Below are 5854 nucleotides of genomic sequence, written 5' to 3'. Positions count from 1 at the left end.
GGCGGGAGCTCCCTGTCCACCCCCCCCGCCCCCCGGTCCCGTCGAGAGTTCGTGCTGGAAAGGCGCGGGCCCGCCCCCGTTAGCCCCGGGCGGTCGGTGCTGTCAGTCAGGTAGGCTGGAGAGCTTCCTGACCCCGGACCCGTCCCTCCCTCCGAAACACGGCGTGCGGCGGCCCCGGGACTGCCCCGGGAGCGGGCTGGGCTGCACGGCACGGGACAGACGGGCGGCCAGACAGACAGCGGGTCCCCCTCCCGCAGCACCCCCCACGGACGGCAGGACCCCGGCTTCCCGGTGGCCCCACCAAAGCCGCAGCTTTCTCAGAGCCGACAGCTGCCAAAACCGGCACCGATCCGCACCCAGCCCCGCGGGACGCTCGCACGCCTGGCACAAGGGACCGAGAAAGGGGCCAGGGATGGTTGTGCCCCCACAGCAGCTCCCAGACTGGCCCCTAAAAAACCCCTTGTGGGTCACCCCAGGACAGCGCTCTGACAACGGACAGCAGCAGGCTGTAAAACAGCAGCAGACAAGGAAAGCGAGGTCAGATCTTCACAGCGATCGCTGCCATCGGTGTGTGGCACTGAAGGGACAGGAGCTGGTCTCACAGCCGCAGGTCAGCTGGGGAGACAGGTTGGAAATAGGTATAAGTCATTTTCTTTGCTTTATCCCAAACAGTTTGCGTCTTTGTGTGTTGAGGACAGCTCACAGTTTACTCCCGGAACTCTCACGCCACCAGCCAGCTGGGAGCTCTGGATGGGGTAACCCGGAGGAGGAAGGTCTCAGCAAAGCCCAACCTGAGCCACAGGCCAAGGGCAGCTGTTCAGACAACCCGCGCGTGGGCAGCTTGCAAATCTCACGGCCGTTTTCTTTCGGTGAGATCACCAAAGCCTTTCCACGTCCCCTTTCCCCAGCCAGGGCACCAGCCTTGGACTGGGCTCTGCTGAGCCCCCCAGTGAAGTGCCATTTTCAGGCCACCCTTGCCAGGAGCTCGTAGTGCCTGGGTTTGTACAAGCCCAGGCTGCCCCACAGCGGGGCTCCTTGCTGCCACCCAGCACCCTTTCCTGTGGCTTTGGTGCACACTGGACCCGGCCTGGCTCCATCCTGCTCCCCTGGGCTGTGGCTCCAGCTCCTCCCATGCTCCGTGCGTCTGACAAGCCTCATCGTCTGACCTGGTTTTCTTTCTCTGATCCAAACAGTTTCTGCAGCCACTTAGAGCAAACCACAGCCTCTGTCTCCACAGGCCTTCCATCCAATGTCTCCAGCTTTTTTTTTTTTTCCTAGGAAAGGATGCAGGACAGACAGTATTCCCCACTGGGAAGGTTTCTCTCCCCTCCATGTATCCGCAGCAGAAGCCCAGGCTCATCCCTTTCTAATCTTGGTTTGATTGATAGCGTCTCCAGTCCAGATCAGTGAAAACGATTAGTGCTGGAGGAAGCTGAGCACAGAGGCACTGCCTGGCCCCAGGCAGCCCCGAGCAGCTGCCTCCTTGGCCTTTTCCCTGGGCAGAGGCACCCTAAGTGCGTGCAGGAAGCCAGGCAAAAGTACTCCTGGTGTTAAGAAGCACTGGATAAGAGCACATTTCCTCTGCTATTTCACTAAATGGAACTGAGTTTCTTTCCCCCTTTTTTAAGGGGGAAAATTGCATTATCGTGTTAAGTTCCAGTTGATTAGACTGGCTGCTCAAAAGAAAGGGAAAAAGCTCTGCAAGATTAATCCAAACTCCAGTTATAAGATATTAAGGAAATAAAAGCATCGTACTCTTCAGATCAGAGAGTTTTAATAATAATGGCAAAAATCGATATGAAACAAAATTAAATCTGCTGTTTATATTCATCAGGTAACTTGACAGAGAGTCCACAAATTCAAGTCTCTATTGCTGTGATAAGTAAATACAAACATATTACTTTCCAGATCACAAAGTTTTAATGGGAACGATCAAGAGCAAATGCAATCAAAACCACCTTTCACATCAGCCAAATTCCAATTAAATTAGGGCAGATTATTCAATAAGGAAGCATACAAAATCAAGCTCTTTATTGATGTAATAGTATAGAAGTACAAACGTGCTGCTTTCCAGATCACAGCATTTCAATGCAGGGGAAGAATTAAGACTTCAGTTAAACAGATTTCATTTAAATTCCGGTGGAAGAGAACACGGTAATTTCTCTTCCCCCCTGACTTCTTGTTAGACTTCCCAGCAGCAGTCTTCAACACTGTTCTCGTTCCTGGCTATGATTCTTCAAGGAGTCCATTATTTCACTGAAGAGAAAGGGAGGGGGCGGGGGGCTGTTCATTCCCCTGAAGCCTTTGAGAGCAGATTTTAGCACAAAGATCCCTCGGGCGGTGTGGAAGGGGTAAGTCAGTTTTGGTAGCATCAGAGAAGGGGCAAAAGCCAAGTGACTCGAGGAGATTCACCTGCTGACCTCCCCCTCTGCAGCAGAGGGAGGTGGTGGTAAAAGCCTGCAGGAAGTACGCACGTGCACGGGGTCCTTCAGTCTGCCACAAGCTGCAAAGAGGTCGCGGACGAGCCCTGAGCTGCAGTGCTCCCAAGGCTTTTCTGCACTCGAGCAGGAACAGACATGGAATAAAGATGTGTGGTTGCAATCACATTATCCCTTAAAAGAAATAACAATAAATTCTGAACTTCCCAATTACAGGGGACAGGCAAACCTTGGAAACCATTAAGAGCTGCTTCTTCTGTTGATGAATTATCCAGAGTGCAGAGCTATTTGCTGAGCTTCACTGTATTACACTAATTATAAATTAATATATTGCTCATTACACAGTAAAGCTGTGCAGTCGACTAATGCACTGCTGCAAAGAGCTTATTTTAAAACATCCTCTGGTACTTTTATGATCAAGATGTTTAATCTACTTCCATACTGGCTTAAATGCCACCAACATGTCATTCTTTCACATTTTCTTACCAGAAAGTGCATTACAGCTCAGATATCCCTGGCTTCATCCTACCTCCTCTGGGACCCAGCAACGCATAGGAATGACGAACATTAGACAGGCCTTTTTAATGATGAGCAGTTGCACGAGAAATGAAGCAAAGTAGCAAAATTTAAGCCCAATTCCCTTGTTACTAGTTTTTAGTCAGTGTTTAGCATGAGCAGAAATCCTCAGATGATGCAGAGCGGCACACAGAACCCCCGGGTTTAGATCAACGCAAGCAATCGCCCACTCGAGGGGAGCTGCGGCAGTTTTGTTGTGCTGGAAGGAGCTCGCTACAGCCTGGGGGCGGAGATGCCTCCAGGACCGAGTTTGGAAGCAGAAAGCTGGTGGCTTTTGGTGGGATTCTCCAGGACAGCGGGTCTGCCAAGTAAGGCAGAGGGAGCACCCGGAGCCGTCTCCAGCAGGGTGAGCTCCTGGTGCAGGCGGGGCGGGCGGCTTGGCTGAGCCGGGGAGCAGGGGGCAGAGGCCACCCCAGGCGGGAATCCTGGAGTGGGAAACGCGAGGGCAGAGCAGATGACGTCCCAGCTTGCCACAGGGGATTTTCCTGGAGCTGCCCCCCAGCACTTGCAGCCTGACTCAGCCTGTGACCGCCTGCGAACCCCGGCACGCACACAGGCGGCACTGCGAAAAGGCTCACCAGGACGGCAGACAAGGAGGAAACCTCCCAGAGAGCTTGCGGGCACGATGAATAGGAGGAAACGTAGCTCTCTTTCTTGGAAAACAGCTATTAGCACCACATTGTTTCAGGGAACATTCCTGCAGCGTGTTTTTATGTCACACCATTCTTTCTGCGCAGTGCTTAGCATAACGGGAAAAAAACATGCCTACAAAACAAGATCAGCCTCACACAGAAGTCGTTTCGGACGCTTCCAGTTCCTTCTTTCCAAGGAAAGCATCCTGGTGGCTCGGGGCGGGCTGGCCGCCCCCCGAGGGGAGGGACGGCCCTGCCAGGCCGCTGCTTCGCGACCTCGGCGCCACAGGGGATGCTCTCGGGGCCCGGGCACGGCCGGCCCTGCCCAGCCCCGGCCAGGAGGGGCTCGAGGGGAGGGCCGGGGGGGGCCGGGAGAGCGCCCGGGCCGTGGCGCAGCCTGTGCCGCCCCCCAGCGCCCGCCGCCCGCCCTGCAGCCCCGCGCCCCCCCTGCAGCCCCGCGCCCCCCCCTGCAGCCCCGCGCCCCCCCCTGCAGCCCCGCACCCCCCCTGCAGCCCCGCGCCCCCCCCTGCAGCCCCGCGCCCCCCCCCCGCAGCCCCGCGCCCCCCCCTGCAGCCCCGCGACCCCCCCTGCAGCCCCGCGCCCCCCCTCTGCAGCCCCGCGCCCCCCCTGCAGCCCCGCGTCCCCCCTGCAGCCCCGCGCCCCCCCTGCAGCCCCGCATCCCCCCTGCAGTCCCGCGCCCCCCCCTGCAGCCCCGCACCCCCCCCCGCAGCCCCGCGTCCCCCCGGCGGAGCGGCAAAGGAAGGGGCAGGCAGGGGAGGGGAGCGCCGGGGGCGGCCGCGGCCCAGCCCGGGGAAGGGGCGCAGCGGCTCCTGCCGGGTGGCGCAGCGAGGAGGCGGAGGAAGAGCCGGGCAGGACGAGGGTCTCAGCCAGCTCCGGGCCGGCAGCAGAGGTTCAGAGGCCCCTACGGTTAGATAGAAAGGGCCGGGGAAATTTGACCCCCTATCGAAATGCAGCGAGGAGCCTGACCTTAGCCGTGTTCCGGCTCAGGGAGCTGCAGACCAGCAGTTCCTCCAAGCCTCCCTCGTTCCTGTGGGAGAAAGAGCAGGGAATAATTTAATTGGAGCCAAACAACAGCGGGGACAGCCAGGTGGTGCGAAAGAAGGCAAGAAACGAAGCAAGAGCTTCAAACAGGAGCGTTGAGAGTAGGCATCAGAAAGCAGAGTGGGAAGGGGGGTACGAGGTGGGGACCTTAATGTGACAGACTGCTAAGTAACTTGAAGCTAGGGATAAAAGGAATACAGGGAGTACTGAATAGCATCCATAGGCTGACCTTAACAGTCTGCTATAATTAAGCAAGATCTAGCCAAGGGTGCAGGCTAAAGCACTCAGAGCTTTACAGAGGTAGCCGTGAAGTGCTTCTGCTCAGACCTTACAGCACAGAAGACCTGTATAGAGAGGAAGAAAGCAGCTCCCTTGGAGAACCGAGAGCACTGGAGCACGCAGGTCCTAGCAAACAAACTCAATTCTGCTTTACAGCAGGGAAACACGGTGTTTTTTCAGCGGGTTTTTTGCTGTTGTCATAGGAACCCAGAGGAAGGGAGGTGCTGAGGTCAGGCTGTGCAAGAGACACCGTCTGAGCTGCCAGGTCTTCCAGCGGGAGCGTGTTACCCCAGCTCAGTTAAAGCTGCATCCCAGCCGGGGCCGGCCTACTGCAGCTTCAGTGGAAGGCAGAGGTTCTGCTCCCAGCCCTTAGTCACGGCAGCTCCTTGCTCCTCTGCAGGCTGGCCAGTTATTAATAGCCTGGCGCGATTGCGAGTGGGTTGGGTTTCGCTGAGGAGCGCAGGGAGAGTGACAAGGCACCTGCCAGGGGAAGTAGAAGCCGGGTCGGAGTAGGCGGCTTTGCTGCAGCCCGGGAAGCGCCAGCCTGGGAGCCCGTCCGCTCACCTGCGGCAGAGCGAGGGCAGGGCAGCGGGCACGCGTGGGCAGGGTGAGCCCGCGGGCAGCACACGCGCGTCCCTCTCCCTGCTGCTCCTCCGCCTCCCGCGGCCTCTCCCAGCGCTGCCCCGCGCCGTGCCGGCTGCTGCGGGGCTGGCAGCGGGAGGAGAGCCGGGAGGAGCGGCGGGAGGAGCGGCGGGCTGCCCGCAGGGGGTCCCCAGCGGCGCCCCGGGGGGGCTGCGGCGCTGACCTCGCCTCCCCCCGGTCCTGATTCAGCGTTGGGCAGGAGCCGGGGGGCCGGGAGCGGGGCTA

The 5854-nt window shown here is 58.3% G+C and overlaps 1 long non-coding RNA gene across 3 annotated transcripts; it reads right to left on the bottom strand.

The window, feature by feature from the left end:
- Positions 1–1791: 1791 nt before the first annotated feature.
- On the bottom strand, positions 1792–5575 carry LOC106041358 (uncharacterized). 3 transcript variants are annotated; one of them, XR_007165893.2, is made up of 3 exons: positions 4634–5575; positions 2475–3779; positions 1792–2256 (listed from the first exon to the last, which is right to left on the bottom strand). It is a non-coding gene; the product is annotated as an uncharacterized lncRNA (long non-coding RNA). The 3 variants fall into 3 exon arrangements; XR_007165892.2 differs by lacking the exon at positions 4634–5575 and having other exon boundaries at positions 2475–3439; positions 3593–4074; XR_001210445.3 differs by lacking the exon at positions 4634–5575 and having other exon boundaries at positions 2475–2612; positions 3593–4074.
- Positions 5576–5854: the final 279 nt, after the last annotated feature.

The sequence above is a fragment of the Anser cygnoides genome, chromosome 25 (genome assembly GCF_040182565.1).
Source record: "Anser cygnoides isolate HZ-2024a breed goose chromosome 25, Taihu_goose_T2T_genome, whole genome shotgun sequence".
Taxonomy (NCBI): Eukaryota; Metazoa; Chordata; class Aves; order Anseriformes; family Anatidae; genus Anser; species Anser cygnoides.
The sequence above is the reverse complement of the archived record's forward strand: the minus strand, read 5'-3'. Positions and strand labels throughout refer to the sequence as shown.